This window comes from Mus caroli, unplaced genomic scaffold, assembly GCF_978045245.1.
Source record: "Mus caroli unplaced genomic scaffold, Mus_caroli_1 scaffold_1, whole genome shotgun sequence".
NCBI lineage: Eukaryota > Metazoa > Chordata > Mammalia > Rodentia > Muridae > Mus > Mus caroli.
This window is the reverse complement of record NW_028227256.1, coordinates 129,366,389-129,376,558: the sequence shown is the minus strand read 5'-3', so window position 1 is coordinate 129,376,558 and position 10,170 is coordinate 129,366,389. Positions and strand designations below refer to the sequence as shown.

The following is a 10,170-nucleotide window of genomic DNA, read 5'->3' as shown; positions in this document are numbered from 1 at the left end:
TGTGACGGAGGCCAGCGTGAGTGTACAGAGAGCGAGGTGCTATGCTAGCACAGGTTAACTCGGAAACTAGACTTTCTGCTAAACTGATAACCAGGCAGTACCTGCACATCCACAGGATTTCATGAATACACATTTTAAAGATTTTTCTTTCCCGGTAGCAATGTAGATTTATAGTCTGGATGGATAAGCTTATTAATTCTAATCATTGTCTTTAGAATACAAGTCTATGAAAGACTGAAAAGAGCTATGACCCAAGGTTCAAGAAGAAAGGGGAAGGGCTGGAAGGATGGCTCAGCCTTTAAGAGTATGTGTTGCCCTGTCCCTAGAGGCACTGCAGGTATTCCATGTGCAGCAGTAGGTGGCAGAGAGGAAAAAGGCTGTGTCTGATCTCAGCGTTCTGAACTGGGAACATCTGAGTGACTCGTAACCCAGGATGACCCCTTCCTGGTGCCACAGTGCATGAGCAGGGCAGAGCACTCCCAAGACCACTCCTGGGATGACCCCAGACACGCGGAAACCCCTGGGTGCAACTATGAGGAGCAAGTAAGTGGTGGAGAAAGAGAAGCAGAAGGATGTGGGCACAATGAAGAGAGGCAGAGCTGGGGACTCAAGGGTACTGAGGAACAGCCCGGTGTGAGTAGCCAATAATGCCACCTGGACCATGGTGGGGTCCTGGCCTGGGCTGTCACCTGGTGTCATGACTGGCAACAGCAGGGGTCTGTTACCACTAAAGGTCAAGTAGACGGGTCTGGCTGCTGCTCACCTAGGGTTGATGCCTGAGGGCTGTGCAGATCTGGTCTCACCGTTCACCCAGGTATCATGGAATTGCTGGTCCTGGAGAGAGCGGGGCTGCACATTGTGGGAGTTGTGGGTGAACTGGCACACCGGGAATTTATAAGTGTGGGAGAGCTGGCCCTACCACTCATCTCCCAAGAGGTGGCATGGGTGAGGGAGAGGTACCCCACTTCTCCCTCACCTCTCACCACCTGTAGCAGGTAGGAGCCCTAACTTTGGGGTCTGGAGAGCAGGGGAGCCGTCCCTGCCCTTCTCCAGCTGCAGCACTCAGGAGAGCAGGCTCTATCTGCACCTCATCTAGGGAATACAGTAGAGCTGACCCTGCTGGTGGGGCACAGGCAAGCAAGCTGGCCTGAGGGTGTGAGCATGGGATGGCTGGCCTTGCCACTTGTCTGCTGTTCAGTGACATGGGGAAGGGAGAGATGCCCCTATCCCACCCTTTGCCACCTATGGTAGGTGGGAGACCTGGCCCCAAGGTCATCAGAGTGGGAGAGTTGTGTCTGCCACTCCCCTACTGCGGCACTTGGGAGTGCCGGTATCTGGCACCTGACCTGGGCAGCACAGTAGAACTGGCCCTGGATGTGGGGAGTGTGGGAAAACTGGCCCCGCCTCTTGTCTGTTGTGTGTTGGCACAGGCTAGGGAGAGATCCCCGTCCCTTCTTGCTGGAGAGCTAGCCCTGATGGGACCATGAGAGCAGGAGAGATGGTCCTGCCCCTCATCTGTGGGCCCTGTACCTTGCCTGGGCAGCATGGTGTTGCTGGCTCTGGACATGAGGGTTGCAGGTGAGCTGGCCCTGAGGGAGTGAGCACAGGAGAGCCAGCCCTGCCTCACATCTACTGTATAGTGGCTCAGATGAGGGAGACACGCCCTCCTCCCCTCCGTCATCCTTCTCCACCTATGGCAGGTGGGAAAGCTGACCCCAGGGTCATGAGAGTGGGAGAACTGGTCATGTCCCTTACCAGTTGCAACACTGGGGAGAGCAGACTCTGCACCTTGCCTGGGCAGCAAGGTTAAGGTGGGCTGTCAGTGAGCCAGCCTCAAGGGTGTGAGAGCAGGAGAGCTGACAGACTGACCATCTCAGATATCTCTCAGGTCCAGATTCAGGGCTTTGGATTGACCTAGGCCAACACCACATCGTTGATGAACTGCTGGAGCACATGAAGGGGCCAGTCCTACAGATCCAAAACTCCAGAATCTCTATGACACAGGGCATCCAAGAGGAGTGTCAGTGAGGTTCCAGTACTGACAGGGTAGCAGAAGCCAGAGGCCCCATACCTTGGTCATTGCAATAAATATTTGAGGGAATCTTGTGACACACTACAGCTTCCACAGTGAGATTTTTTTTTCCTCTGTTGGCGGGTGGTTGCAAGGGTGGAGGGAAGATGTGAGGGGAGCGGGGGATGAGTTGGATTGAAGAGCATGATGTGAAATTCACAAAGAACCAATAATAAAGTTTAAAAAAAAATCACATGTTGCTCTTGCAGAGTGTGATGGTTTGTATATTTTTGGACCAGGGAGTGGCACCATTTGGAGGTGTGGCCTTGTTGGAATAGGTGTGACCTGGTTGGAGTAGGTGTGTCACTGTGGGTGTGGGCATAAGATCCTCACCCTAGTTGCCTGGAAGTCAGTCTTCCACTAGCAGCCTTTGGATGAAGACGTAGAACTCTCAGCTCTGCCTGCGCCATGCCTGCCTGGATGCTGCCATGCTCCCACCTTGATGATAATGGGCTGAACCTCTGAAACTGTAAGCTAGACCCAATTAAATGTTTTTTATAAGACTTGCCTTGGTCATGGTGTCTGTTCACAGCAGTAAAACCCTAACTAAGACACAGAGGATCCGAGTTTGACAAGTCCCAGTACCCACCTAATAGGTCACAACCGTCCATAACTTCAGTTCTGGGGGCTGACTTCTAAAAACAACCATGAGTATAGTGAACATACAGAATACAGAAAAATACTCATACATAAAATAAAATGAGTAAATCTAATTTGGGAGGGGGGAGGAAGGAAGGAAAGAGAGGGAGGGGAGGCCTGTTTCATTGCAGTGCAAATGTCCAGATGTGTGAATGTCGGTACCCCTGCTTCAGCCCCCTTATCCAGATGACACCCACTCCTTCCCTGAGGGCTACAGACCACCAAGTTCTGCTCTCTTATTCAGGGATATGGCTACCCATGGCTTCCTGGTTGTGCCCATGCAAGCTTTCTGCAACACACACTCTGCCCAGGTCCTGGAGAGGTTTGGTGAATCCTGCATAGCCCCTGTCTGTCTGCCTGGGGCTGCCAGCCCTTTCCCAGTTTTTTACATGAGTTCTTGTCTTCTCAGCTATTTTATGAGCTGGCCCCTTCCCCTCCCCCCATACATTCCCTTGCCAGAGTGCATCAGTCTAAGTGAGTCCTGACGTTTGCAGTGCTGGAGGAGAACAGATACAGAATTTGATGTCTTGGGTGGTGGCAGGAAATATACCCTTAGAGGCAGGAGCAGGTGATGGGGCCTGTCATCTGCCTGGCTAGAGATGAAGGCAGTGCACTCCACCTTCTAGCTGTCTGCAGGTCAAGGAGAAAGCAGTTTGCATTGGTGAACATTACTGAAGACCATGGCAGGCAAAGACAAGAGTCTTTGGCTCATGCTCAGCCTCCTGCCACACACCCTGGGCCCTCTAGATTTCAGTGCAGCTGTGGATTGTCATGTCCACGTTTGTACCAAGGTCCCTTCTTTCCTGTCTTGAGGCTTTACCCAAAGTAAACAACCGGCCTCCTCAAGAGGAGAAGTCACCATTCTTGAGGGAAATTAGAGCTGGGGCCTAAATGTTCCTCTTCCTTGCCTTTTGAGGTGACTTCTATACCCCTGCACCAATGGGAGTGGGACTGCCATGTTGGCTGGTTTCCCTTTCCTAGCTCATTCTCAATGGTTCATTATCTGCTTGCTGGGCAAACCTGCAGATGAACTTACCGTCAGTAGAATGACTCTGAAGAGGAGCTCCAGGACCAGAGCCAGAAGCTTGCTTCTGCCAGGAAACCTAAGGAGAGTGTGGAAAATTCATAGATTTCAGTTCAAGCTATGGGAACAAAGTAATGAAGACTTTCTGATTCCCAGTGGCTGGATTTATACTGCCCAAACTGAAAACACAGTCTGTTCCTAAGATGGTTGCAGCACAAATTTATTTAAAAAACCATAGATCCTTCCAGTTATCTAATGGAGAGCATTGAGTGTTGGTCAGGAGTAAGTAGGGTCCCACTAGTTAGAATAAAGCTGTCTAAGAAGATTTGGGTGTTGAACTCACTTCCATGGAACCATCCTTGCAGGACATGGCATCTCCTCTCTGAAGATGCTGATCCTATCTTGCTTGGAAATCCTAGGCAGCTACCTTGCCAGGGCAGAATCAGTTTCCTTCTTTATCTCTAGGCGGAAACAAAGAACTAGAGGCAAATCCCACAGGCAGAGGTTTATAAGGGGGGCGAATCACAGAGGAGAGATACAGACACATCAAAAAATATTGTGTTGTGGATTAAGGTGATCACCAGAAACCCGGGGCATTCACACGGGCATGCATTAAGGAAGAACATTCGGAGAGCGGATTACAGGAGTGCTTGAATTTGAAGACACGGGAGGGACTGGCTGGAGGTTCTACACCAGGTGCTCCAGGATAACCCAGTCACCTGATGAGCTCCTGGTTCTTTTTGATGAGATTCGAACTCCACCTGGATTCCAACTGAACAGAACTGAGAAGCCAGTCTCTGGGACCCAGGGAAGGAATGCATAGAATTTAGGAAGGAGGAATGGGTTTCTATAAGCCCTATCTATTTACTCTGTAAGGAATCTGAAGCTTGTATCCCTCCTGGTGCCAGGAGGGTCACATTCTGTCATCCTGGGGTAGTGGCTTAGGGGGTCAAAGCTTAGAATGGAAGATGTGAATACCATTTGCTTTGGAGTCAGCCCATCTCCATGAAGAATATACAGAGGGAAACCTAACAGCATCCAATCTGTCCCAGCACTGTAGATAGATGCCTGAGAGGGATGGGTGAGCCCCAGGTGGTGCTGTGCATACGATAAGGATGAGGGAGAGAGAGGAAGGGCCCTGCCAAGGAGTCCTCAGAAAGACAGAAGCAGAGAAGGTTGCAGCTTTATGTACTGGTTGAATGTCTGAGACAGCCAAAACCAATCACACAGCTCTATAGTTTGTCATGGTACAAATTTAGTTTAAAACCATAACTTCTCCCAATTTCTAATGTGGAGTGTCAGACATTGATCTGCTCTAATACGTGAGTGAAGCTACAGAAACAGGGTGTGTGTTGGGTGTAGAGCATAAAGCAGCCATTCTTCCAGCATGCGGTCTGTGATGACCTATGAGTTTCCCAGTGGTTAGCTAAACAAAATAGAAAAACCTGGTCTGGGTTCTCTATCTACAGGGCTGCCTCTCACCATGGGACCCCAGCATCTGGAGTCCCACTGGTGACTGCATATGGTGGGAGATGCTGGGATAGGGTTTTTGGCAAGCCAGAGCCAAATCTCAAGGCAGGCTCTACCTAAGAATTTGCATGTGGAGTAGCAGCCCAGCATTTGGTGCCTGCCCCACAGGGGGCTCAGCCACAGATATAGGGCCTCTCTACTAGAAGAGAGTCAAGACACAGCATGAGAAGGCACTATAGACCGGTGTTTCCTGGAGCTATCTGTGACCAGAGACTGTGTGCTAACCAGAGATCCTAGGATTAATAGAATATCAGTTCTTGGGGACCCATAACAACACTTTATCCACTGTCACTGTGCTTTTGTGGACCAAGTGATAAATGTATTTTTACCTAACTGTTTCATGTAGACCAGTGGGGACACTAATCCCATGGCATATTCCTGCAGTTCTAGAACAGATTTCTTTGACCACTGGAGAACTCCCAGTATGGGCTCTGATCCCTAAAATAAGGGCTGACTTCATAGGCTGATTCTCAAGAGTCTGGAAAGCCCCCAGGATTCAAGTAAATACTCAGTGGAACCATTAGCCTGTGCTTCAAGCAGTGCCCAGAGCAAAAGAAGGCTCTGTTGCGGGCCTGGTCACCACATGCAGCTTGGTCCTGTATAGACACTGTGAAGACCAATGTCTGTGCAAGAACAGGATTCCATACAGAGCCACGGGAAAGCGTTAAAGGGAGATGTTCAGTGAGGTCCCTGGGCCTGGGGAGCAGTCATCCTCTTTATTCTGTAACTGTTCATGTTAGAGCTCTCTCTTGACTTTCTATTATATCTCAGAGACTGGCTGTGAGAACACAGATCACATAGTGATCTTGCAGCCCAAATATTCACTATGACCCTGGTGTGATCTCAGTGCTCCAAGAAGGGCATGCTCAGAACCTCCGTGCTGTGGAGGTTCAGGACACTGGGACCAGGCCAGCAGGTCTGAAAGGCACAGGCTAGTAGCACATGGCTTGTGCTTCCAACATACATGTTCCTGCCATGCTGTCACATACCTGTCAACTCATACCTCTGACCTCATGGAGAATAGTTCCCTAGGAACTGTCAACTGCAGAGGCAAACGGAGGCCTGGTTGATCTCTAGATGAGATGCTGAGACCATCAACAGTGAACTGCTGTGGCCAGAGAACCATTTTCAGGTCAACCTAGAAGGCACAAGATCCTGGGGAGACTTTCAGGAGTGTGTGGTGACCATTCTTCCCAAGAGATGGTCTGAGGGGTCTAACTACAGTGACTCATAATGAGTTATCCAGAAGGCCAGAACTCAGACATAACAAAATGAGGAAATTAGGAACCAGAAGGCTTAAGGGAAGAGGTCATGATGGACCCACACCCGCAAATCATAAAAACTTCTACTTTCTCTTGCAGAACGTTCTGACCTCTGAGGTTGAACCAACTGTGTCAGTTTCTGACAATGTCAAAGACTCCTCCTGCTTGGAGGAGAGCACACATGTCCTTCACTCAACCTGTGTGCTCCCTGGATCTTAGCCACTTCCCTCCTTGCCAGTCCAACTTGCCCCCTGAAGTGTGCCCTCTGCTTCCATCTTTTATACCTCTGTGAATTCCCCCTCTGCCCAGTACTGTGTCCTGTGCATCTTCCAGATCTCAGCTCAAAGGCCACCTCTGACAAGTCTGCCCAGATGGTCCCAGATAGATGTAGGCTGGTCACTGCTGTCGACTCTAGACTAGATCTTGTGCCCTTCAGTCACTTAGTGGTGTGTTACTAATGTTCTTACACTTCGGTTTTATCATTTGTAAATGAAGCAAGGTTGGTGTGATTAATTAATAGGCAATTAACACCAATAATAATGATGGGCTTATAAATAATAAAATAGATGTGTTTAATAAATAACCATCATAGAATCTACAAGCAGAGGGGTGGGCCGGGTCTATTAGTTGCACAAATGCAAACAGGTAGGGGAATAATCTGCTTCCCTTCTCAGTGGGGCATGGCTTAGTAGCAGGCTCTCAGCAGGAGCTTACAGGATTCGAGAATGATGTCTGGGGTCAGCATCAGAGACCCAGCTTCAGTTTTATGTTTACTGAGAACCCTGGGCAAACAATACCTGATTTTTGGCAGTTTCTTTATCTGCAAAAAGGATAATTCAACGTTAGGTTGATTCATATCAAATACCATTTTTTTTTCTCTTTGTAGATCATGCACTTATATAACTTTACATTGATTTTCCACCCTACCTCTAACTAAGGGATGCAGGAATGAGTCCGATGGCCATCTAGAAGCTGCAGATGGCTATGCAATGTCAGTGCCGATCATAGGCACATATATGTGATAAACTATTGCTGGTAGGGTTAAAAGTCAAAACATCCTGTTTCTCTTTCTTTCTTTCTTTCTTTCTTTCTTTCTTTCTTTCTTTCTTTCTTTCTTTCTTTCTTTCTTTCTTCCTTCCTTCCTTCCTTCCTTCCTTCCTTCCTTCCTTCCTTCCTTCCTTCCTTCCTCTCTCTCTCTCTCTCTCTCTCTTTCTTTCTTTTTGTTTTTCAAGATAGGGTTTCTCTGTATAGCCCTGGCTGACCTGGAACTCACTTTGTAGACCAGGCTGGCCTCAGACTCAAAAATCCACCTGCCTCTGCCTCCCAAGTGCTGGGATTAAAGGCATGTGCCACCACACCGGTCGGCTCATCCTGTTTCTGTAGTAAGTAGCAAACCTGGGAAACAAACTTAAAATTTAAATTTAGGTGATGGGTGTTATCAGAGTTGGGCTTGAACTTGGGGCTCTTGCCATAGAAGTACTATGGGCTCATGTGTCTGCAGACAGCTGTGATAGGGAAAGAGGTGGCAGCCTGCCTGTCTGCCAATTGTAGGGTAAAGGGCCTGTGTCTACTTCTGGGTTTGAAAACCCACCAAAATCCACCAATCCCTGAGCTTGAAGCCCACTGATCCTTGAGCCTAAAATCCCACCAATTTCTGAGCTTGAAATCCCATCAATCTGTGGACCTGTCTTGAAATCCCACCAATCCCCAGTTTGGAAATCTCTACCCCCAAGAAACCCCATACAAACCTGCCTCCTGCCCAGTTCTCTGTTGCTTCTCCAAGGAGCAGAGGCAGCCACCCTCTTGTGTGAGGTTTGTTGTGTGGTGTGACTTTTGTGGTGTCCTTGGCTTCTGACTGCCAGGATACCTTTCCCTTCAGAGCTGTAATACTTGCATTAGGGAAACCATCCTCCCTGTAGAGCTATAACACTTCCATTGGACAAGCCTTTCTCCTCAGAGCTGTAATACACCAGCCAGCTTGTATTTAGTGCCATGTGGCTCTTGGGACCCCCTCAAGGATTTTTCTAGTATTTTGGTGATTTTCCAGCATCTGGCTCCACCTCTCTCAGACAACCAAGGTAATAGCATCCCCAGAATTCCCAAGTAGGCATTTGCTGGTGAATGTCAATACTCAAAGGGCATGGTCCTGTTTTGTTACAAGACTGGCATTCCACTACTCGGTCACATTCAGGGAACACCGATTGCATAGCTATTGCGTGCCAGGCTAAGTTAAGTTTCCTGACTACAGAAACTAAGTCAGCATTTCTCTGCCCCCGAAGGTGATCTGTAGCTTGGGATGCAACTTTCAGAGACTGTGACTGTCAGGCTGCGGAGCTGTGCAGCAGAGGAGAATACAAGGGAAAGGGTATTCTGGGCAGAAGGGGAGGTTTGAACAAGCGCCTGGAGGCACGAAATCAATTTGGAAACTGTGTCGGATAGGCATTAGCTGAGCAGCTGCCAGCAAACAACTTAAAATAGCAATGGCTAGAGCAAGCTAGGGCTTCCTCCCTCTCTCTCTCTCTCTCTCTCTCTCTCTCTCTCTCTCACACACACACACACACACACACACACACACACACACACATAGAGGAAGGGCAGGGCTGGATACACAGACCAGATGTGGAAAGCCCTCAGTTACCAGGAGCTGGGCAGGGGGCAGCTCCACAGAGCGTGGGAGGTTGGACTTCAGGGTCCCTGCGGGCCTTTCAGACAAGGGACCATGAGGACTCTCCCAGTCTCTTGTTCTCTTGCCTGTAAAGTGAGAATAAAAATATCCGCCAATGGGAGTTGCCGAGGAGTAAATGGTTTACTACAGGAAATGGGAACCCAGTGAAAGTGTACTTCAGCACTTTGCCCACTGCACAGGAGGCCCCGGACTCATCCCAGTACAGAGAAAGAAAAGAAGAGAGAGAACAGAAGAGAATGGTGACAAATATTTTAATATTTTGCTTCTTGCTCTACCACCTTCAGCATATGGCTTTTATTCCCAAGGTTCCTTCATGTTTCAGTGGCTGCTGAAGCGCCAGCCCTCCCACCCCAACTCCAGGCAGCAGAGATCTAAACACGCAAGGACCCAGGCTCCTTCCTCCAGCTGAATCAGTTTCCTTTAAGAGGTTTTTTTTTTTTTTTTTTCAGAAGCCCACCGGTCCTATATCAAGGTCTGAATTTGATCACTGGGCCTCTTGTTTCAAGAAGGCTCGGAACCTCCTTTGAGTTGGATTCTCCTGGGAAGGAAGAAGATGAGCTTTGATCAGAGCATGCTGCAGGGGTTGGGAGTAAACGAGCCTCACAGATTTAAGCCGAGCTGCAGGAAATCAAGCTCTGGACGGCATTAACAGGCCTATCGCATGCACAGGCCTGGAGCAGCCTATTGACCTGCACTTTATCGTATTGACCTGGGCTTTATTACTTCCAAAAGGGAAATGTGCTACTTTTCCAGCGTTTCCTCCCTCACCTCTCATCCCTACAGCATCTCAGAGGTCCACACTGGAGGAGTGGGGTGTTAGCCTGGAATTCTACCCCCTGGTTACACTGACTGAACAACCTGTCATTACTCCACATAGGCAGGGTTGCTGTGCACAGGGCTGGCTCTCTAATGAAGACAGAGACGAATGCAAGCATGTCCCCATGCTCAAGGGAGATAT

General features: G+C 49.0%; 1 pseudogene; it reads left to right on the top strand.

Annotated features, from left to right (window-relative positions):
• The first annotated feature begins 315 nt into the window (after positions 1–315).
• Positions 316–436, top strand: LOC115032492 (small nucleolar RNA SNORA17; annotated as a pseudogene).
• Positions 437–10,170: the final 9,734 nt, after the last annotated feature.